This window comes from Chlorocebus sabaeus, chromosome 16, assembly GCF_047675955.1.
Source record: "Chlorocebus sabaeus isolate Y175 chromosome 16, mChlSab1.0.hap1, whole genome shotgun sequence".
Lineage (NCBI taxonomy): Eukaryota > Metazoa > Chordata > Mammalia > Primates > Cercopithecidae > Chlorocebus > Chlorocebus sabaeus.
The window spans coordinates 14,436,501-14,461,317 of record NC_132919.1 but is presented as its reverse complement, the minus strand read 5'-3'; the positions used below and the strand labels follow the sequence as shown (position 1 = coordinate 14,461,317).

The 24,817-nt window shown below is 40.7% G+C and overlaps 1 pseudogene; it reads left to right on the top strand.

Moving 5' to 3' along the window:
* The first annotated feature begins 15,190 nt into the window (after window positions 1-15,190).
* Window positions 15,191-16,074, top strand: LOC103242419 (large ribosomal subunit protein eL6 pseudogene; annotated as a pseudogene).
* Window positions 16,075-24,817: the final 8,743 nt, after the last annotated feature.

Below are 24,817 nucleotides of genomic sequence, written 5' to 3'. Positions count from 1 at the left end.
GATTAAATCAAGGAAGGCTTCCCTGAGGAAGTGTTGATGTAGTTGGACTCTTGAAATAAGGGGGCATTTTAGAGCAACAAGAATAGAGAATTTAGGTGGAGGAAATAGTCATCACTGCCTGCAAGACCCACCTCCATACTTATTCATAACAGCATATTATTGAATTTTCAAGGATTTTTCAAGCCAGTTGGTGTCATGTTGGGAATATTATACCATAGAGAATAAAACTCCACAAATTCTACAAGACAGGAATTTGGAGGAGAGGAGTAGAGAAAGATTTCTTAGTTTTTTTGTTTTGTTTTGTTTTGTTTTTTTAACCTAGTTTTTAAACAGTTGCCAGCACAGCATTATAAAGCATTGTGGTTGGAGGGAGGAGAGCAGGTATACTGGACAAAAAGAAAGTCAAGTATCTATAGTGCAAAGAATGAGAAGGAAAATTATGAAAAATGAAGTACAGAATTAAGTTGAGTCTAGCTTACACATGATTAAGAAGGCCTGGTTAAGCATTTTAGTCTTCATCTGAAGAGTAATGGGAAATCACTGAAGTTTTTATGAGTAGGTTTGAACAGATAATGGTTTTGATAGTATCAATCTGTCTGAACTTTGGATATTGGATTGGAAGAAGTCAAGAGAAGATGAGACCACTTAGAAGGCAGTAAGTAGTCCAGGAAAGAGATAATGGTAGATTAGACTAGGGTGTTGGTAGTGAAGATAAAGAGACATAACAGATTAAAGATATTAGGGAGATGAAATTCAACAGGATTTGTTGAAGAACTTGTTATGAGAGTGAGTTGATACAGATTTTATAAGAATATATGCATGTTGGGAGGCCAGGGCGGGTGGATCACTTGAGGTCAGGAGCTCTAGACCAGCCTGGCCAACATGGTGAAATCCCATTTCTAATAAAATACAAAAAAATAGGCAGGCATAGTGGTGCATGCCTGTAATCCCAGCTAGTAGGAAGCTAAGGCAGGAGAATTGCTTCAACCCAGGAGGCGGAGGTTGCAGTGAGTGGAAATCACGGCACTGTACTCTAGCCTAGGCAACACAGTGAGACTTTATCTCCAAAAAAAAAAAAAGTAATAGATGGTCAGGGAGAAATACTATATAATGAACTGTTTTGGGATATGTTTGGCTTGATGTCTTTGAGGCAGCCAAAAGAGCATGAGATATGATGAATCTGGGCTTGAAGTATAAATCTAAGAGTCATACTTAAGAGAAAATACAAAATATGGGCATGGAACAGTATAGTGAGCATATGGAATGAGAAAGGAATTTGACTGAGTATTGATCCTTAAGGAATTCCCAATTTTAAACATATTGTTGAGGAAGATAAACCTGAAAAGGAACAACCAGAATTCTGTTTGTTTCAGCAACAAATGATTCGTTGATTTATCAAGTGCTACTATGATGACATGAAAGAGGCCAATGGCAGATTGGAGAGTATGGAGAGAGCAGAAGATGAGGAAAGAGAGAAAGTGAATATGAGGCACTCTTTCAAGAAGTTTGGCTGAGATGGGTAGAGCTATGGGATCTAAAAAGCTCTGTGTGTGTGTGTGTGTGTGTGTGTGTGTGTGTGTGTGTGTGTGTGTAGAAGAGACATAAGAATATTTAAAACAAAAAAAACAAAAACACTGGGATAGCCCAAGTTGAGAGGGAGAATCTTAATATAAAAGAGAAAGTAAGAGAGTCAGGGAGTGAGTGTGTGGAATACACAGGAAGAGGTACCTGAACCTATGCTACTGAGGAGAAAGGATGAGATGACTACTGATGGTCAAGTTTGTATGTCTCATATAGGAAAACTATTAAGAGTTCCTGTCTGATGGTTTCTATTGTATCTGTAACGTGTGGAGACTGATTTGCTATACTTTTTCATCTATGGGGAAAAAATTAGACTACATGCCTTCTATGGTTTCTCCCTGAAAAATCTGAGCCCATAATTTAATCTGCATATGTGTGTGTGGGTGTTTGTGTTGAATTTCTCTGTTCTTGAGAATCTCAAAACATTAGAAGCAGAAATTAATGATCTTATCCAACTGCTTCATTTCAATGCATTCCCTGGATATGTAATGGGCATCCACACTGCTGGACACTCTGCTAAGCACTGGGAATTCAAAGATAAACAAGACAGCTGTGACCTAGAAAAAGTAATGGAATACAAATATTTACACAATTAAATATACCGTAGTTGCAAGCACTGCAATAGAAAGATGGACAAAGCTAAAAGTTCTCAGAGGAAAGAGGTGGTTGGTTACAGGGCCAGGAAAATGATCCAGGTCTCCAGATGCCAAATACAATGTCTTTCTCACTATCCATATATAAAATTACCCTTATTATTCCACAAAATGATTTTGTGTGTAAATCTATTTGAGTAACCCGCAGAGATAATACAATCTTCCAGGCTTCTTATTAATACACTGCCATCATCAATCCAAAATCAACATTCATATACAATGTTGGCCGAGAACTATATTATTTGGACTTTGGTATAAGCCACTCATTTCCATTTAAATGTTAGTTTGGAAACCATTAAACAGTAGATGACCATCACCCTACATTCATTATTCACTAGCACAATTCTACTTAGCTGTGTCTATGCAAGACCACAGAATCAACCACATTTTGTTAGTTTATTTTTCTTTGTTACTGCCTCTGCCATAATTCTAACCTACTACTCAGAAGTAGCCAAAGTGACCATCTTTCAGTCTGTGTCTTTTATTCTGTAAGTTGAACCTATGCTAATTTTCAAAAAGTAAAATCTTTTGTCATTAATGCTTTGGCGTCATATAGAGTAAAATATGCATTGAAATGAATTCTGACCTTCCTTTACTTTTTTAGAAATTCATCAAATATTTACAGAAGACCCACAATTGCCTGGGATGAAGCCAAGTGCATCGGGGGAAAAAAATAAATGAGACAGTTTCAGTTCTCCAGGAGCTTGTAATGTAAATCCAGGCATTCCATTTTGAAGCTGATTTTAAAGCAGATATTGGCTCTTTTAGTGGGAAGGGGGTAGGGAGGCGAGAGGAGTTTTAAGAACAAAGACAGTCTAACAATGAAGTTCATAGCTCTCAAGCTAACTTAATGAAAATTATTCTGAAGCGCCAAGTATTCAATTCGTGCACTCTCTTTAGTGTGCTTCCCTGCTCTGGGGGCTATTGCACAGTTTAAGAATGTGGTGAGGAAAGGAGTTATGACAGATTCGTTAATCTGCTCACTCTGCAAACCACCACCACCTGCCAATTAACAGGCATTACACCAAGTATCATGGGAGGAATATAAAGATGAAGATGCCATTGAGAAATTTGCAATCTTATGGAGAACACAACGATGGAAAGAGCAACGCATAATGAAATTTATGCTAAACAGGCATATAAACAACATGCTGTGGAAATTCTGAGAATGACGAGAGATCCTCTGATTGGGGGTTGAAGAAAGTGTCTCAGTCGTGTTTAAGGATAAACAGGATTTCGATGTTTGGAAAAGATGGGGAGGACATTCCACACAAGAGCTTCTGTCTTTGCAGAAGTTACAAAAACTGGAAGTCATGTAGCAAATACCACTGCATAAACCCAGATATGATTTTTTTTTCCCATTTGAGAACCACTGAAATATGCCCATGTTGTTGACTGGATTTAAGAATAATTTGTTGTAGCAAATCAGAACCACAGACTTCCTCTAAATTTTCCCCTCCTGGTTATTATACTTGAGGCCTCTCTTGACATCCAATCACATGGGAGGAGAACCTTGGAAGCCACAGCTCTCTGCAAGTTGACCCATGTGCCACTCAGAGTGGGAGGGAGAGGCAATCGTTCAAGTGCTAGAGGAACAGTCTTTCTTCTAAGTGCAAAGTACACAACCTTCACCTCAGTTCATATTTTAAATAGGACACAAAACCAGGCAAATCTTATCTCACTGAGGCACAGTTCCCAAAGTCGAGGTGGGGCGAGAGACGCAACCATGCATCTTTTGGGAAAGGCAACAAACCAAAGAAAGAAATTCATTTTTTAAAAAGCAAGTGCTAATCCGACAGTGGTTTTTCAAGAATGCCTCAAGCATTAGTGGGTCATTAAATCTTTGTTAACAAGCCAGGAAAAAGATGTAAAAGGAGGGAAAAAGTGGGTCATGGTCCTGTTTAAGTTTACACAGTATGGAAATTTTATCAAATCACAAAATTGCAATGATGAAAGGAACCACAGGAGCCCCAGTGAAGGTTTCTTCTACTGGTTGCCTCTCCATGGCATCCTAAGATGAAGTTCCACTCACCCTGTCTCCTAAGGAACGCAATTCACCTGAAATTGTCTGACTTGTCTCGAATGATGGGAAGTACTGCCCTATTTAATGCAGAAAGTTGTCTCATTTTGTTTCTACTTTTTTGATTTGAGAATATACAAATTAAGTTTAATTCACCATGCTAACCATGCTATTGTATGAACATACATCCGATAAAGAGCCATGAAGCTTGACTATGCTTGCGAAGATCACCGACTGCCTCACTTTTCATTACCCCCCGTTACCTTTCCCTACGCCTTATACCACCTTGCTCCCCCAGCCCATAAATATCCCTAAAATCCCCATCTTAAGAGAGATTGATTTGAGGCCTGTTCTCCAGCCTCTTCACTTGGCTGCCTCGTGAATAAACCCTTTCTGCAATGCAAAACTCATCATTTCTGTGGTTGGCATACTGTGCAATAGGCAAAACAAGTCTGGTTTAGTAAAACGCACTGCCGAAGTGTTTTCACCTCTCCCTGGCAGCAAGTGAGGTTTTTTATCTGGGTCTCCCAACCTGCCCACACTCCCTGCCACACCCATCCTGGAGGTGCAGGTAGCCCACACCCACCCTCGCACCACTCTGAGGTCATGGTAGACTCAGGAGGGAAGTGACACTGGGTGTCCCCTTCTTCTCTAAGCCATGCCACACCTTTGGTTCTATTTTTTGAGGTTCCACCTCACAAGCTGGAAAAGGGAGACCCAATAGAAGGCTCCTGACTTTCTTGAACTCTACCTGAAATGTAAGACACAGGTTGTTTGTGGCTTCCTGAAATTATCAGAGGATTCTCTGGTCTCTGCTGGGGCTTTACTCGGTGAAGAAGTTTATACGTGATACCTTTTCAGGTACCTACCAGCACCTAACTGAAAATCTTATCCTCTCTAGTCTTTCTCTTATGGCCAGCTACTAGCCTGTATCTGCTTTGGGTCTGGAAAAGTTCTCTCACATCATGGTATATTATGGTTTCTGGAAGGAATTCTATCCTCCAAGTTTACCAGATCCTGGGTCTCTTTGGGCTCAAGAAGCATTCCCCTATAAAGCCCAGCTCTTGCCAAAGAAAGCCTCAGCTTCCAGGACCATGTCATTATTACTAACTTTTATGAACATTCAGAAACTGTCTTGACTATGTCTGCCCTCACCCTGAGGGACTGGGCATCTGAGTCGATGGGTAGAGGTTCCTGAGACCACATAACAATTGCAAAGAGAAAAACCAAAGTAGTTTCCCTACTCTACTCTCACATGCAAGTCACCTCGTATGACCAAAATGTGTATGAGTTTTCCCCTCACATTGACCAAGCAATTCTCCAGAACACCAGTTGGGTGTCCTCTAATTTGATCCTCACACTATCTACCTGGAGATAGCAGGTCTTGGAGCTTATACTTGGGTCCCCCAGGGCCCTTGGATCCTGCTTTAAGCATCTACTCTAGCAGAAGAATCGATATTTCAGAAACACATTCCATCAAACAGCTGAGATGCTGAACACAGGGAAGAGAAACATCTTTGTCCCTAAGAACCCATAACTGGATGCAGAAATTTCCCTGGTACCTTAGAAGAACTTAAGGTTAGGCAGAGCAGAGAGTCACCAAAAATGGAGGGACTGTTACCCAAAAAAGAAAAAAAAAAAAAAAACAGAGGAAGAAAGGAGAAGATAAAATGAAGACTTTGATTGAGTTCAACAAGCACTCACCAGGTGCCTACAGTGGCAAGACCCTGTACTGAGACCTCTAGAAACAAAGAGTACCCTTGAGTGAAAAAAAGGCAATGGAAGGAAGAGAGAGGAAAAGAAAGGAGAGGAGGGGAAGACAGGGAGGAAGAAAATAAAAAGAAAAAAGAGAAAGAAGGAAGGAAGGAAGGAAGGAAGGAAGGAAGGAAGGAAGGAAGGAAGGAAGGAAGGAAGGAAGGAAGGAAGGAGGGAGAGAGGGAGGGAGGGAGGGAGGGGAGGAGAGGGGAGGGAAGTGGAGGGGAGAGAGGAGAGGAAGGGAATTGTGATCAGGGAATCATGACCCAGTCATAACCCAGTCACCTCCCGCCTGCTCAACAAGGAATATAAGAGGTTTAGCAATTCGAGGGAGGAAGGGAGGAAGGGAGAGAGAAAGAAGGAGACATAGGGTAGATAACAGGAGGTTGTACCACCCTATCCTTGATCACTATCACCAGCGCCGCTTTGACACTCCTATGGAGGAAGAACTTAGGCACAGTAACCTAACTAGAAAGAGAGGGGACTTGGATTTTTAAAATTTTATCATGCATAAGAGTAGACTTACGGTGAGCACTGCCCTTTATGATGTCTTGTTTGCTTCAGGTTCTCCTTTCATCTTTGTACGCATCTTTTATGGGTATAAACTCACTGGCGGGGCCAATTCTTCAGACCTGACTCTGAAGGCCGCCTACAGTCCATCCACATTCACTCTTCCAAATTCCCCGCTTGCCAGGGAATTGTGACCAGGCAATCATGACCCAATCACAACCCAGAAGCATATCCTGTTCTTTCCAGCTCTCTGCCTTTACTTGTGCCAGTCCGTTGCCCTGAAATGCTTCTTCTGTCCTATTAGTCACCCACTCTGTCTCCTGTCCACACCCACCCCCAAACACTCCATAACCTACAAGGCTCCAGCCTCACAGCCACCTCCATAGACCTATAGAACTACTTTAGCTCCAGTAAAGGGATTTTTTTTAATTACAAAAGAAGTAGCAGATAGAATACCTATATCATGCTATCTACCTTACCAGGTAATAACAGCATGTTTGTATGTTTTCATACACATTATATACATATCTATTCATGACTGAATTTGATTCCCTAACATCAGTTTCACCCCCAAATGACTGCCTAATTCTGGTTATTCTATTTCACTTTTTTCAGATACACGTTTCAGAACAGGCACCTGGATCCATTCTAGTCAGTGAAAAAAGATGAAAAGTTGGCTGGAATGCACCTGAAAAATGCTCTCCCACTCCTAAGGAGACATGAGAGGAGAAGACCCCCTCCTCTCTGGATATCACCTGTCTAAGTACGATGCCCAGGGCTTTCTCAGCCATCTTGCTCCCAGCTGGGAGAGGAAGCCATCAAGGATGCCAGACCCTTACCTCCTGGAATATTTCAAATTTGGTATCAACGAGTCCACATTAACCACTCCCAACAACCAGCACCCTGCGGACTTACTGAAACGTGAGGTGCTGAAGATCTGTATTTCTTTTTTTTTTTTTTTTTGAGACGGAGTCTTTCTCTGTCGCCCAGGCTGGAGTGCAGTGGCGCGAACTCGGGTCACTGCAAGCTCCACCTCCCGGGTTCACGCCATTCTCCTGCCTCAGCCTCCAGAGTAGCTGGGACTACAGGCGCCCGCCACCACGCCACTTTTGTGTTTTTAGTAGAGACGGGATTTCACCGTGGTCTCGATCTCCTGACCTTTTGATCTGCCTGCCTCGGCCTCCCAAAGTGCTGGGATTACAGGCATGAGCCACCGCGCCCGGCCCGAAGATCTGCATCTCTTAAGCAGTTTGAACTGAGTTCTGCTGTTTACGGTAAAAAAAATCTAACTATACATCTAGTTTTCATACTTTTACTGTTGATGGTGATGGGAAAAATAGAATGATGGTAAACGGTGAGTTCAGAATAAAAAATCAAATGAAATATACAAGTAAAAAAAATCCAGATACACAAAATAATACCCTCCAAATAACTATATTAAATCATAAGTAAGTTTCACTATTGCTAACACAGAAGAGGGTTTGAGCTGAGCTCCCTTTCTGATATGACAAAGTGTTCTAAGGCAGTGTCTCAAATCAAAAAGTATACTTGAAGTTATACAGCCTGTCATTGAACCCAGGTCCATCCCTTCCTGGCTCTGTGACCTTGGACAAGTCACAGAATATTACTGAGCCTCGGGCTTTTGTCTATGCAACAGGAGCAATCGTAATAGTTAAAGTAAGGCATTGTTGTGATTAAATGACATAATGTATGTTAAGCGCCTAGCAGAACTCTTGACAGATACAGTTGGTCACTCCGTAGACATCGGTTGCTGTCAATAGTTTCAAGGGAGTTGGTGAGAAGTGTGAATTTATCACCTAAGTTGACCACCTGCTCAACAAGGTATATAAGAGCTTTAGTAATTGGAGAGAAGATAGGAAAAGGTCAGCCCAATCAAATGGAAGCTTTAAGAGAAAGATAGTGACAATTGCTACCACAGGAGACCAAGTCATGATGGGCCAATATCAGTAAGACAAAGAAAAATCCAGTGCATTCCATTTGTACACAGGGGAGACAGAGTGATCAAATTGAAGTCTCTGCCATACAAAGATGCTTCACCTGTATTTGTATTTACCTAGTACAGGCTGCATAATGGAGTATTTGTTGTCTGCATAAAAAAGGTTCTTAGCCTGAAAATCCAATGTGGCTTGTAGCTTGTGGCTTTGTTCCACAAACTCTTTATCTCATATTCCCCTCACGTTGTTATCATGTTGTGCTGTGAGAGTCTCCAAAGGAGAAGCCATGAAGGGCAAAGGAAACTGAGCTTTCTCAGCTCACTCACATCCACAATCACCCACAGTGCAACAAACTCATGCACCGACAGTCTACACAAAGTTGCAGCTTTGCGGAAAACAACTTAAGACTAAAGGCATGACTAATGAATAAAAAGGAAAAGAGTCCAAGTGTCTAATGGATGAATAGATAAGAAAAATGTGATACATATTTTCAACAGGATATTATTCAGCCTTAAAAAGGAAGGAAATTCTGACACGTGCTAGAACGTGGATGAAGGAAAGGACGTGACGATAAGTGAAATAAGACTGTCACAGAAAGACAAATACTGTATGATTCTATTAGGTTGGTGCACACGTAATTGTGGTTTCTACCATTACTTTTAAGTAGCAGAAACTGCTATTACTTTCGCACCAACCTAATACTTACATTAGATACCTAGAGAGGGTCAAATTCAAAGAGATAGAAAGTAGAATGGTGGTTGCCAGAGGATAAGGGGTGGGAGTTGTTATTTGACGACTTTGGGAGTTGATATTTAATGGATGCGAGTTTCAGTTTGCAAGATGAAAAGCGTTCTGGAGACGATGGTGTTAGTGGTTGCAGGCAAACGTGAATGTATTTAATGCTACTGAACTCTAACCTTAAAAATGGTGGGGATGCTACATTTTATGTGCATTTTATAACAAATAAAAATGAAAAATAATTTTAAGAGGGAGAAAGAAACAAAACAATTTTTTATTGAAAAAAAATGAGGAGGTAAGGAAAGAGCGAAGAAAGAAAATAACAAAATAGAAAGTCAGAACCCCACGGATTTTTAATGGTAATCTTACATCAGAAAATCCAGCTCAGGCCAAACGCTGTGCTTCTGTGGATGTGGCATTTCCAGCGTGCCTTTGGTTTTCAGCCTCCAAACAGAGTAGCTAGTCTGTGTCTAATTGTGTTTGTTTTTCCCCCTGCAGGGATGCTTAACAGTCCCCTAACCACTGAGATGGTTCCATAAAATTTTATGACAGCAATTTCTTAAGCGAAATTTCCATTCAGTCTGTTTGCAGGACCTTCAAAAAAGCTGGAGAAAGCCAAATAGATATAACTTGGGACATTTTCCTGAGATCTAATTTAATTATAAATCATGACTTTACGAGCCTACCATTCAAAACTCGCACAGTTCCTCTGCAGCACAAAATAATTTACTGCTCTTCCAAGACGGTGAGCTCATGCCTTGAACCAAAGGGCACCCTGAACCACATTCCTTTGGGAAACTTTACAAGTTACGTTCTGAAAATGGGACATCTGACATTAGAGGCTGGAAAACTCAGTCCCCCACCCCCGCTCAACAGGCCAGCGTCAGCATGCACAGAACAGAGACTGTGCCCGGAGGCCTTGAGTGTTTAGTTAATGAGAAGAGGAGAGGAAACGCAAGACACAAAAATGGCTGTGTTCATCCCTGTACAGAGACAATCTGTTATCTGTATTTTTTCACTGTTCACACCCGTTGCGGTTAGGAAACGGCTGCGCTGAACTATCACACTCTCTAATTTAAGGCCTGAAATTATTGGGTGTGAAATGCAAATAGGTTTAGCAGCTTTACTACTATTTATGTGGCCTTCAACGGTGCCTGCCAAAGTGGTTTTTTTCTTTCTTTTTTATCTGAACATCTGGACATTTGTTGAGACTATTTCGCTCTGTGAAAGTTGACCTCATAATAATAATAGCACATGACTCCCGTGAAGGCAGATCAGAGTTACCTTCACTGGGAGGAAGGGGCAGAACTCATCACTAAGACTTTTTCAGAGTTAAGGACTCAAGGCAGAGATTCTGGATCTGTGCCTCCCTCTAGGTCTCGGATGCAAATGCGTTGTTTAAGCAAAACCCAAAGCATAGGCAATCGAGAGATGGTTCTTGCCATTGCGTCCACTGGCAGCGTGTGGTGAAGGGAGTTGTTACAGGTTTCTTGTTGCGTATATTTCCCATCAGGGTATTAACCACTCAACAGAAGAGTTGAAGGGCCAGACATTTTAAGCTAATTTTGGGATACATTGTGATTGGGAACCAATCAGAAATGAATGTAAAGCATCTCTAAATAATTGTTACTTCCGAAATCATAATTCAAGGCCATGAAAGAGATATGACCAAATATTTTCCATTCTTTCTCTCTCTCTCTGTTTTGTTTTGTTTCTTGACAGGGTCTTGCTGTGTTGCCCAGGCTGGAGTGCAGTGGCATAATCTCAGCTCCCTGCAACTTTCATCTCCCAGGTTCAAGTTATCCTCCCTCCCTCTTCAGCCTCCCACCTCAGCTGGGACCACAGGTACGCACCACCGAGTCTGGCTAATTTTGTATTTTTTTGTAAAGATGGGATTTCACCATGTTACCCAGGTTGGTCTTGAACTCCTGAGCTCAAGTGCTCTTCCCACCTTGGCCTCCCAAAATACTGGGATTACAGGCGTGAGCCACCATGCCCCGAGACTTTTCCGTTCTTGTTCAGTGGTGTGTGAATTGTCTGAGGGGTATGACAGCAAGCTAAGGCCCAGACCTGGCTCTTCTACTTGCTCTCTGTGTGACCCGAAGCAAGCTGTGGAAGCCTTTTAAACTTCATTTTCTCTTTCTTTTTAAAAAAGAGATGGTGGTGATTTTAATCATTCTTCTCTATAACACAGGGCTGTTGCAACTCAAATTAACATACAAGGAGAAAGCACTTTCAAAGTGTCAAAACGCTTATTAAACCTGAAATAATTATAAATGTTTATACAACTCTGTGCTACACATTATGTAAATAATTAACATGTTTGATCTTTTCAGGAGCCCTAAAAGATAGTCTTTTTTTTTTTTTTTTTGAGACGGAGTCTCGCTCTGTTGCCCAGGCTGGAGTGCAGTGGCTGGATCTCAGCTCACTGCAAGCTCCGCCTCCCGGGTTTATGCCATTCTCCTGCCTCAGCCTCCCGAGTAGCTGGGATACAGGCGCCTGCCACCTCGCCTGGCTAGTTTTTTGTATTTTTTAGTAGAGACGGGATTTCACCGTGTTAGCCAGGATGGTCTTGATCTCCTGACCTCGTGATCCGCCCGTCTTGGCCTCCCAAAGTGCTGGGATTACAGGCTTGAGCCACCGCGCTCGGCCAAAAGGTAGTCTTATTATCCCCAATCTACAGTGGAGAAACTGAGGCCCACAGAGGTTACTTTGCCAAGGTCAAAGCACATATAAAGCACATACTTGTCAGAGTTACTATGTGTTTTTAAGATTAAAAACCAACTCCTAACAAGTACTAAGTGTAGTTTTTGACAGTCTCAGAGCTATTTTTTTTTTTTAATGCCAGGGTTATTACACGATTCTGGGTTCCGAGTTAAAAGGTGGTGTTATGGCTGATGACTTACCTGAACTCCCATTCTTTGTCGAGGCTGGGAAAATGGCCTATCCGTTGTCAAACTAGTGTAACTCCCAGCACTCGCTGCAGGCTCTGAGAAGCTTCAAGTCCACAAGGGAGAGTCTCGTACCGCCTCCACTGGAAGCTGCCCAACTCAGTGGTAATGAAAATGCCCTTGCTGTTGGCTTCCATTCTCCCATGTAGCCTTCGAGGCTGCTTCTACTGCCACTGCTGTTGCTGGTTTTGCTATGGAAAGGTATAATCACATTTTTCACATGTTAAATTATGAATGGTGGTGAATATTATGAAAAACCCTATAATTTCTGGGGAGTTCAGAAAATTCACATGTTTAACAAAGGCAGGGCTGTGGAATGCAACGTTAACGAAGCAGCCAAGCAGAGCCTGCTGTGTAGGACTGCGAACTATAACCCAGCCATTTCTATCCCAATTGTTGTGGGCTTTTGCTGTATCCCAAACAGACCAAAAAATACATTAGGTAAGATGACACCCATGTACACGCCAAGCAGATCAAACATATTTAATACTTTACCATATCTGTGCAGATCTCATTTTCTCCTAGAGAAGAAATGTTACAGATTTCTGAAGCCCCTCCCTCCTACCCATCACTTTTTCACCTCTCTCCCTGGAGTAACCATTATCCTGAATTAGTGTGGATCATCCCGCACTTATTATAAGGCTGCTATAACAAAGTACCACAAACTGGGAGACAGAAACAAAAGAAACATATTGCCTCACAGCTCTGGAGACTGGAAGCCCAAAGTCAAAGTGTTGGCAGAGCTGGTTTCTTCTGAGAGCTGCGAGAGGGGAGCTGTTCCAGGCCTCTCGCCTAGCTTGAGGCATCTCCAGGCATTCCTTGGCTTGTGGTTGCATCACTCCAATCCTCCATCTCCACATGATGCTCTCCTGGGTGTATACATCATTTTCTGTGTGTGTGTGTTTGTCTCTGTGTCCAAATGCTCCTTTTTCATAACAACACAGTCGTATTAGATCGGGGCCACCCGAGTGACCTCATCTTAATTAATTTAATCATCTGCAAAAACGTCCCCAAATAAGATCACATTCACAGGTGCTGGGGGTAGAACTTCAGCAGCCTTAGGGGAACACCAAGCCCATAACACAGTCCTTGCATGTTTTTGCAAGGGATGTAACCACCTTTTGGCTCGTTGATGATTCCGTTAACATGAAGATTTCCAGCATTTGGACTCAGTATAGCTCCTTGTGTCTGTTCAGAAAGCCATCTAAAAACATATGCAATTCGGTATGAAAGTATATGTCACGGGGATGAATCCTAGTTCAAAGTCCAACCTACCTGTCCCAGTGGGGCTGAATCTTACCCCCTCAAGGCTCACAAATGAAGCTTTAATGCACCACACCTCCTAGAACAGAAGACACAAACCAGAGAATTTCCTTTACAGACAGGAAGATAAAATGTATCCCTCTTGCTTCAGCAGACTGGGAAATAGTGTTTTATGTGGGGCGATTACCTCCATGCAGCAGTAACACACTCCAGCATCTCATGGGCTCATCACAACAAAAGTTCGTTTCTTGTTCTTTTATGGCTCTTAGTTGTATCAACCTGGAGGTGATAATTGACCCCAAATAGGCACCTAGACCATACAAGAGAGTGGAATGGAATGTTTGGTAAGCACTAACTGTCTCATCTACAAAGGACAGAAAGACAGATGTGTGTGCTCTTGCTTCCCCCTTCATACAATAAAACCTCAAGTAGGGGAAACAATAGAAATATCTAGAGAAATGCGGACAAATTAAAGAATGTTAGGAGACCCAGGCCATAGCCTAGAGATGTTGTTAGAGAAGTCACCATCATCTGCATGTTGGCATGGTGTGGAGTCTGGAGGGCAACCTTGCTGCAGGAAGCTGGCTGGGTAGATAAACCTAATGCTGGATTTATGAGGCTTTGTGGCTGCTTAGAGAAAGCAAGTAATTCTGAGGCTCCGTGTGACCCACTGTGGGGATACAAAGATGGTGGAAAGGCTGGTGGACAGACAGAGGTCAGAATCAAGACTGAGACTGCAGTGTGCAGGGTGTCTCCAACCGGAAGTCTGTGGTCCAGACCATAGATCCTAGAGGTAGCAACAGGCACAAGGTCAACAGTTTCCAGTTCTCAGAGAGGACTGCACTCCTTCCATCCTGGGCCCCAGCTCCACACAGCCCTCCCCACACCCAGAGGCATTAATCAGGGAAGAGAGAAGCGTGGAGAAAGAGAAAACAATCTGAAAGTTCAAGCATTTCCTCAGAAGAGACTGAGTCATTGGAAAACCAACTTACATTGGAAACAACTGCAATAATAAACACTGGCAAATTTAATTTTTCCTCTTATTTCCAACATGGTGAGGAAATTCTGAGAAAACCCAGATACAGCATAGAAAACAAAGAAGTTAGAATTTCTGTGCACATCTAAATACAGTGCAAGTAAATTTGCAACCCTGCAAAGTACACTAATTTAATTACTTTGCATGGAAAATCTAGATGTTGTCGTGAGCGTTGACACAGAAAAATCTAGTTTCCTTGAATTCTTCAACTAGAAGGCAAAATAGCTGAATGGCTCTTCTGGGCGTTGTCTGTGACAGCTGTCTCATTTCATTTTCTAATATGTGAGGCTTCATCGGGAAATGTGCACTGTTAACTGTTTGACCCATGGCAGGGCTGAGACCCGAGAGCTGACCAGGAGGTAACCGGGTAAGAGAAGGTGTTAGAACAGGGAATACGTGCCTCATGCCAAAGGAAATCAAAGAAACAGAAAGCTGAAGCCGGGAAATGGCAGGCTGAAGAGTGATCGTAACACGTTGGAGTCCCACATCCCAATTAACAAAATCAGAGAGATCAGCAATGCATAAGTAAATAATATATATAATATAATATATGACACATAATAATAAACGCATAAATAATAAATACATAAGTTGCTCATATACAAGTTGGCAGAGATCTGGCTATCCACGAGGAAATCCAGGGGTTTGCACTGACGGTGTATCTGGGAGGACTCCAGGGTATGATTCGGCAGTATGAAAAACAAATTAACTCTTTCCCATCCTGCAAGATGGCGGGTGAAGAAGTTGAGAAGCCAGATACGAAAGAGAAGAAACCCAAAGCCAAGAAGGCTGATGCTGGTGGCAAGATGAAAAAGGGTAGCCTCAAGGCTAAGAAGCTGAAGAAGGGGACGCCCCATGGCAGCGGCAACCCTGTCCTTGTCAGAGGAATTGGCAGATGTTCCCGATCTGCCATGTATTCCAGAAAGGCCATGTATTCCAGAAAGGCCATGTACAAGAGGTACTCAGCTGCTAAATCCAAGGTTGAAAAGAAAAAGAAGGGGAAGGTTCTTGCAACTCTTACAAAACCAGTGGGTGGTGATAAGAACGGCAGTACCCGGGTGGTTAAACTTCGCAAAATGCCTAGATATTATCCTACTGAAGATGTGCCTTGAAAGCTGTTGAGCCAAGGCAAAAAACCCTTCAGTCAGCACGTGAGAAAACTGTGAGCCAGTATTACCCCCGGGACCATTCTGATCATCCTCACTGGACGCCACAGGGGCAAAAGGGGGTGGTTTTCCTGAAGCAGCTGGCTAGTGGCTTGTTACTTGCGACTTGACCTCTGGTCCTCAATCGAGTTCCTCTACAAAGAACACACCAGAAATTTGTCATTGCCACCTCAACCAAAATCGATATCAGCAATGTCAAAATCCCAAAACATCTTACTGATGCTTACTTCAAGAAGACGCAGCTGCGGAAGCCCAGATATCAGGAAGGTGAGATCTTCGACACAGAAAAAGAGAAATACGAGATTACAGAGCAGCGTAAGATTGATCAGAAAGCTGTGGACTCACAGATTTTACCAAAAATCAAAGCTGTTCCTCAGCTCCAGGGCTACCTGCGATCTGTGTTTGCCCTGACGAATGGAATTTATCCTCACAAATTGGTGTTCTAAATGTCTTAAGACCCTCATTAAATAGCTAACTACAAAAAAAAAAAAAAAGAAAGAAAAACAAATTAAAGAATCCTAGGTTACACTGAAAAGGTTGTGAATGTTTACGACTGTTTGTGCTTATTGGATTGTACAGAATACTAATAATGGATAGGAGACTGGACAAATATCCCAGCTCCTTCACCCATAGGTGAGACAACTCTGAGAGTAAGCTCTATAGAGTGTCCCAGTGATCTGAAGCATGAATGACATGCCCCAGCCTTCCTTGCTCATAGCAGTACAGGCTCAGTAACACAGCCTGTATTAGTGTCTTCCCCTTCCCTGTTTTACCTCCTCACTTCCTACTCATGCTTACTGGGATCACCTTCCAAGTACCCATCCCCATTTTAATCCTCTTCCGAGGGCTGCTTCTGGGAGAGCCCAGCCTAAGACACTACCACGTGGAATCGCAAGTACCACAGGGAACAAAGGATATTGACAGGAGAAATTGTACCCCATGAGGAGAGACCGGGATAATCAAGGGTCTGGAAATGATGTCTCATGAAGAGCAATTAAAGAAACAAAGGACATTCAACCTTAGGAAGTGGAGATTTAGGGAATGCAAAGATCTTTAAGTCTGAAAACCTGGTAAGAGAAAAAGAGGACAGCTTGGCATGTGTTGATCCAGAAGGTGACTGTTAATGTGAGGATTTGGAAAGTCTGTGTTGGGGTAAACTGAGTGCTTCAACCCTGGCAAATGGATGTGATTTGGAAGCAGCAAAGACTGACTAACAAAGGCATGATCGTAATAGACTTAGGCTGTTCAGAGTACAGATTAGTGTTGAGATAACTGTTGGAAGAATGTTGACGATTTTTTTTATGAAGAATGTCGATGCTTTTAAAATTAGATTGCTCATCAGGTGGCAGTTACAAGTCTGATTTTCTTTCTTATCACTGAAGGTTGTCTCCTTTAGCCTTCTGGATGGCTACTTTTAATGAATTTAGTGTGCCTCAGTATTTCAAGGGGACTCACTGATTGCTTGACAGACTCCAGTTTGTGAAGATGAGTAAGACAGTCACCCTCCTTTCACGAGGCATAGGATAAAGAAACTGAGCTTAAAGTGAAGAAAAGACAGAGGCATCCAGCCACATTAAAAACTAACATTCTCAAGAACTAATGTGAGCGTTGGAATGTGAATCTCTTGTATTAGTCATCGCAATTTAATATTTACTGCACATGAGTTACCACCTATTAAAATTTAGAGTAAAATATCTGGATGTGACTCTTGTTATATAAAAAGTCAGAAAAATTCTTGCTTAAAAATACACAATAGTGAAGTCCTCTTTTACCTTAAAAGATAAATTAAAATGTGCTGTAGAATATAAAATATGCTAACCGGATAAATCATGGCATGGACTAGCCCTTTCATTGGTTAAGATAATTTCTGTTGCAGCTCACAGAAAATTTAACTAACAGTAGCTTAATTCATGGAGATGCTTAGTGCTTACCTGACAAGGAACCCTGGGATTGGCCCACTGTCTCACACACATCCTCAAGGATGTAGTTCTTCTTTGCCTTCCACTCTGCATCCTTCGCATATTCACTTTCATCCTCCGATTTTCACCCCATGGTAAAAAGACGGCTGCCTTGGTTCCATGCATCGCCTTCTCACAACAGAACATCCAACACTCCACATGAATGTTATAACCACATGATTCAACATTGCCTAAAGCTGGAAGCAACCAAGATGGCCTTCAACAGGCCAATGGATAAACAAAATATGGTATATCCATGTAATGGGTAAAATAAGTGAGCTACCAAAAAAGAAAGAAAGAAATGAGCTACCAAACCACAGAAAGACATAGAGGAACCTTAAGTACATGTTTTTACATAAAAAAGGGCAGCCTGCAAAGCTCATATACTGTGTGATTCCAACTATATGACATTCTGAAAAGAAGAAAAAAGCAAATCTATGGAGACAGTAAAAGGATCGGTGTGGTCAGGAGTTCAGGAGGAGCGAGAGGGAATGAATAGGTGGAGCACACAGGATTTTAGGACAGTGAACCTATTCTGTATGACACTAAAATAGTGGATACATGGCATTATGCATTTGGCAGAACCCATAGAATTGACAACACAGAGTGCATCCTAATGTAAACTTTGGACTTTAATAATAATGTATCAATATTGGCTCATCAATCTTAACCAATGTACCACATTAATGGAAGATGTTAATGATAAAAAGGATGGCAAGGGACAGGCTTGGGCTGGGATAAGTATACGGAGTTCTTTGTACTATGTGCTCGATTTTTCTGTAAATCTAAAACTATACTAGAAAATGAAGTTTGTTAACTATAAAAAAATTAAATACAGAAAAGGAGGTAATGAGGTCAGAAATCCCACTCTGTATTTCCTTCATTTTATTAGAGAGGAAAATCTTTGCCAGAAACTCCAAATGCATGTTCTTTAATATCTCATTGACCAGCTGTGGGTCAATTCTAGTTGCTGGGAAATGTGGGGGAAAGATTGGGAATGGCTGTTGAGTTAATAAACAGAGAGTCTGACCCTGAATTTATCCCTGAAGGTGGGGAAATAATGCGGTAAGTACTCTAAGATTCTACTGTTAATAATGTGAGTATGAAAAGAGGATTTTGGACTTCCAGTTTAAGTTCAAATTTCAATAGAAGTTCACAAGTGAGAATCTTCTGTTTTCTGATCAAAATCATGAAGACTAGATTATTTAAAATAAAAAGACTTCCTAAAACATAAGAAACTTAGCTGCCAATAAAATTATCATGAGATTTTTAGAAAAATTCCACAATTAGTGCTCGCTTTGGCAGCACACGTACTAGAAAAATTCCACAAGGAATAAGACATGTGGAGCAAAGATGAAATTGCAGCCTGTCACTTGCAGAGGTATTTTCTTATTCAAGAATGAACGAATGAATTTGGCCAGACACAGTGGCTCACATCTGTAATCCCAGCACCTTGGGAGGCCAAGACGTAAGGATACCTTGAACCCAGGAGTTCGCGACCAGCCTGCACAACATGGTAAAACTGTGTCTCTACAGAAAAATACAAAAATTAGCCAGGCGTGGTGGCATGCACTTGCAGTCTCAGCTTCTCAGGGGGCTGAGGTGGGAGGATTATCTGAGCCTGGGGAGGTTGAGGCTGCAGTGAGTCATGAGCATACCACTGCACTCCAGCATGGGCTGCAGAGCAAGACTCTGTCTCAAAAAAATAAAACAAATTTATTAGTAAAGCTGAGACTAATTTTCCCCCACTATCTACTGCCCAGTTCAGGGGTAGAAGGCCTGTACTAAGCAGAAAACTGAAAACCTGTTTCTTTCCACAAGACAAGTATTATCTAAGGTAAGTTCTACTTCAGCCATCCCATCATCCACCCCAACAACATCCTTCTACCTTTGTTTTAGAATCATGATACCCAATAATGGACAATGGCTAAAGAAGAAGGGGTAAGTACCAATGTTCTCACTTCTGAGTGCTACAGACAGATAAGAAGGAGCAGAAACATAAAGAAGTAACAGATCAGCGCTTCGGGAAATCGCAGATGTTAAATCATTCTTTCCAGCAAGGAAAGAATGATAAACATTTGCCAGCCCTTATCTTATTATTTGAGAGAATTCTAACAACTAGGTGGGAGTAAAAGCATTTTTTTTTTTTAATCCATCCACCTGATTTATGGAAAACACCAGTCCTGAATAAACATTTTTTTCATTTAAGAAGCCAGCTAAATGTGAGGTTTACACAAATATTCAGCTCTATAGGAAAAAGAGTTCAGGCCTTTACACATCACAAGGAAGAGTAAACTTCAAAAAATGTTTATTGTAGGAAATGAGTACATTTTAGAAATCACATGACTTGTGTTCTAAATAAATTCCCCCCAAAAAACAAATTTAAAAACCCCATAAATACCAGTACAAAAGATGATACAATATGATAATAGACTTTAAAGCAAACAAAGGAGAAATTGACAAGATAAGGAAAGACAAGAAAAATTAAAATGTGGTAGCATTAAGAATTAAAAATTAAAATGGCACCATCAGCCGGGCCCAGTGGCTCATGCCTGTAATCCCAGCACTTTGGGAGGCCGAGACTGATGGATCACCTAAGGTCAGGAGTTCAAGACCAGCCTGACCAACATGGTGAAACCCCATCTCTACTAAAAATACAAAAAAAAAAAAAAATTAGCTGGATGTAGTGGCAGGCGCCTGTAATCCCACCTACTCAGGAGGCTGAGGCAGGGGATTCGCTTGAACCCAGGAGGTGGAGGTTGCAGTGAGCCAAGATCACACCATTGCACTCCAGCCTGGGCAACAAGAGAGAAAGTCTGTCTCAATAAATAAATAAATAAATAAATAAAATAAAATAGTATCGTCTATGTGCTATTGCTTCTAAAAACCACCAAGACATAAACCAATAATCAAATGATATATGAAAATATAGAATGGGAACATTGTGGTATTAACAGAAATGGTGGGAGAACATAAAAACCAATAAAATATGGAATTAAAACTAGACTACAAATATAAAACAATTTTGCAAATGAAGGCATAAGGGTTACATAGGAATACACAATGATTTTATAATGACTATCTGTGTGGAAAATCATAGAATATAAATTGAAAAATCAGGAAAGATTTTCAGGCAAGATGAGATGAAGTAGAAACATTCAAAAAGTCTATTTGTCCTGGCTGGGCACAGTGACACACATGACTTTGTTCCCAGCTACTCTGGAGACCAAAATGGAAGGATCACGTGAGGCCAGGCATTCAAGACCAGCCTGGACAACATAGTGAGACCCTATCTCTACCAAAAAAAAAAAAAGAAAAAAAGTAAAAAGGTCAATTTTTCATAGAGGGAAACAGTAAATTCTGCCATTTATGATGCAGATCATTAGAGAAATATAAATTTTAAAAGAATCTTGCAAACATAAAGTACCCTATAGAATCAGGATGTCATATAACAGTTTAGCAAAAGATAAAAGAAAAAACACACAAAATAGGGAAAGAAAAATATAAGAAAAAATAAAATCAAACATGGGTTGTTACAATAAATAGCTACAGACTAACCTCTTTTCATTTATCAAAAGAAATGCAATCCAATTGTATAGAGAGTGCAGGATTCAGGACTAAACAAAGCAACACAGAAACAACAAAAGACAAAAAATGAGTACAGATACATCAAGCAAATGTAAACTGAGAGAAGTCAGATGACCCAAAATTAGTATCATACAAATTATAACAGAAGGAAAAAGCATAAAATGCAACAATGTATTCACAATGAAGATACATTGCAGAAAATGCATATATTTTAGAAATCACCTGATTTGTCTTCTAAATAAATATCCCCCCAAAACCAAAAAGATTCATAAATAATAGCACAAAAGATGATATAATACAACAGCAGACTTTAAAGAAAAAAAGGTGAAATGGACAAGAAAAAAACCAAAATGGACAAATTATAACAGAAGGAAAAAAGCATTAAATGTAACAATTTATTCACAATGAAGATATAATGCAGAAAATGCATACGTTTTAGAAATCACCCGATTTGTGTTCTAAATAAATTTCCCTCCAAAACAAAAAAAAATCAGTAAATAATAGCACAAAAAAATGATCTAATACAATAACAGACTTTAAAGAAAAAAAAGACAAAATGGACAAGATAATGAAAGACAACAGGAAAAATTAAAGTGTCCTGAGTCTTTATTCAGAAAAGTGCAGCAGCTCCATGAAATAAGTACTATATAAAATTCTTCCAAGGGACACCCAAGAAAACTGGAGTAAATATTCAGGAGGTTGATATGGTTTGACTATGTCTCGGTCGAAATCTCATCTGGAATTGGAGCTCCCCAAATCCCCACATGTTGTGAGAAGGACCTGCTGGGAGGTAATTAAATCATTGGGGTGGGTTTTCCCACGCTGTTCTTGTGATAGTGAATAAGTCTCAGAGACCTAATGGTTTTATAAAAGGCAGTTCCCCTGCACACACTCTCTTGCCTGCCTCCGTGTAAGATGTGCCTTTGCTCCTCCTTCACCTTCCTCCATGATTGTGAGGCCACCACAGCCGTGTGGAACCATGAGTCCATTAAACTCATTTTTCTTTATAAATTACCCAGTCTTGGGTATTTCGTTATAGCAGATTAAAATGGACTAATACAGAGGTGTGTTCTTGGGGTAGAGGGATTACTATTGTAGAGACATCAATTCTCCCCAAAATAATACATTAATTTGATGCAAACTCCATCAACTCCCCCCGACCTCAAAATATTGTTTCTGGAACTTGACAAAATTATTTGAAAGTTCCTATGGAAGAACAAAATAAATGAGAACAAGAAGGTAATATTTAACAAAAAGATTAAGCAGCAGGTTTTGTGCTGCCACATAATTAACATAGGAACACTCAGAAGTGCTTCCCATTTCCATTTTCTCTCATTTGGGCTCCCTCCCACTCTCCACAGTGGCTACTTTGACCCTCAAACCAACATCCTCCCCACCCACTCCAGCCACTCCCAGACTTCCATTGTACTTCATAGAGAAGAAGAGAAAAAAAAAAAAACCACAGGTAGACATCTCTGGTTCCATTCCTTTTTTCTCTTACTGTGAGAAATTTTAACTCCACTTATCAAAGACATCATGTTCTGGATCCCACATACACTTTAGTTCTCAAGAATTTTCTTACTCTCTGTATATCTTTCTTTCTCCTGGATTATTACCATCAGTTGAGAAACATTCTTTAATATCTCTAAAAACAACAACAAATAATATTCAAGTGAATTCCTAGGATACCACCTTATTATTTTTCCCAATGGCCAAAATTCTCCAAATGAGAACAAGATTTTGTTTTCTTTCAAAATCAGTCTGTACTTTTACCCTAATCTGGTTTCTACCTCCAACATGCCACCAAAATTGCTCCCGGAACATTGTTGTCTGTTTGTTTGTTTTTTGAGATGGAGTCTCACTCTGTTGCCCAGGCTGGAGTACAGTGGTGCAATTTCGGCTCACTGCAACCCCTGCCTTCCAGGTTCAAGCGATTCTCCTGCCTCAACCTCCCGAGTAGCTGAGATTATAGGCACCTGCCAACACACCTGGCTAATTTTTGTATTTCTAGTAGAGATGGGGTTTCACCATGTTGGCCAGGCTGGTTTCGAACTCTTGACCTCAAGTGATCCACCCACCTCGGCCTCTCAAAGTGTTGCGATTATAGGCATGAGCCACCACACCTGGCTCTGTACTCCAGGGACATATTGATGCCAGTGGATTCTCTTTCATTTTTCTCTTACCAAAGGTCTCAGCAACGTTCTACTCAACACCTTCCTCCATGAAATACCTCACCCTTTGGTCCAGTGACTCCATTCTTTGCTGTTTTTATTCCACCTCTTGGTGCTATTTTTCCATTCTCCTGAGATCTCTGGTCCTAATCTCTAAAGGCTGGAATTATTTATTCAGGGCTTGGTCCTGTGTTTGCTTCTCTTTTTACTAGTCATCCTATAAGATCTAATCATTTTGCTCTTCCCAATTATCTCCCAGCCCACAGTTCTCTTCTAAACTGGACTAGCAACATCAACCTTAGTAGCTCATCATGTTTCACAGTCATTTCCATGTGCTTCTGTCTAAAACAGAACTCCTGTTTCCACCCTACTCATGATCTGGTTCCATCTTTTGTCTACTTTTTCTTTGCATCTGACACAATATTGCTGTTTCTCAGACTAGAAAACTTCAAGTCACTCCTTACACCTCTCTTTTCTTCCCCTCCACATTTAATCAGTCACTAGTATTGCTGGTTCTACCTTCTAAAGAGTTCATGAATTGATCAATCTATTTCCTTTCTATTAACAGCCACCTTATATCATGCAATCATCATTTCTCTGCAGACTGGTTTTTCTTTTGCTCTTGACCACCTGCAAACTTGTCTTCACTCAATAGTCATGGTTATTTTAAACAAAAACAGAAAGGAGAAGAAATCTGATCACTGAGCTCTTCTGATTAAAGCTCTTTAATGGTTTGCTTAGACATAGAATCTGAGGCCTTTGGTTCATTTTGACTGTCACTATTTGTAATGATATAGTTATTGCTGTGCTTCCTTGGTTAGTGTCTGTCTCCCCCACTCAGCTGTAAGATCCATGAGGTCAGGGGCTGTGTCTTTTGGTTTATGCATATGTCTCAATCTTTAGCTAGGGCATAGAAAGGGCAGGTGCTTGCTAAACAGTTTGATTCATTGAAGTGCTAACACTGGCATAATTACAACAGTGTGGTATTTCAGCAATAAGAGACTGTACATCAAATGGAATATAAAATCAAGAATACAGCCACGTACATGAAATTATTTACTATTAGATGGAGATAGCATATAAAAATAATTTACAATGACCAAATTATTCAATTATCCCTTCCAGAAAAAAACTGAATAATTGAGGGAAAAATCAATCTCTATATCATGCCACATGTAAAAACAAGATAAACGTTAAAGTACATTATAAAATAATTAGAAGAAAACATAGGTGAATATCTCATAATTATTATAGAAGGCAATTCAAAGCATAATTCCAAAGAAATTATTTTTAAAAACAGAAAAACATAAACATGTGTAAGAAGAGCCTTAAAAGGTTTTTATACTCTCACACTACTCTTTTATATTCTGGAAATCTATACTAAGGAAATTGTGAAAAATTGTTGCTAAAATGTATATTTGAAGATATTTGTGCACTAGATTTAGTAACAGAAAGGAATTAGAAATGATCTA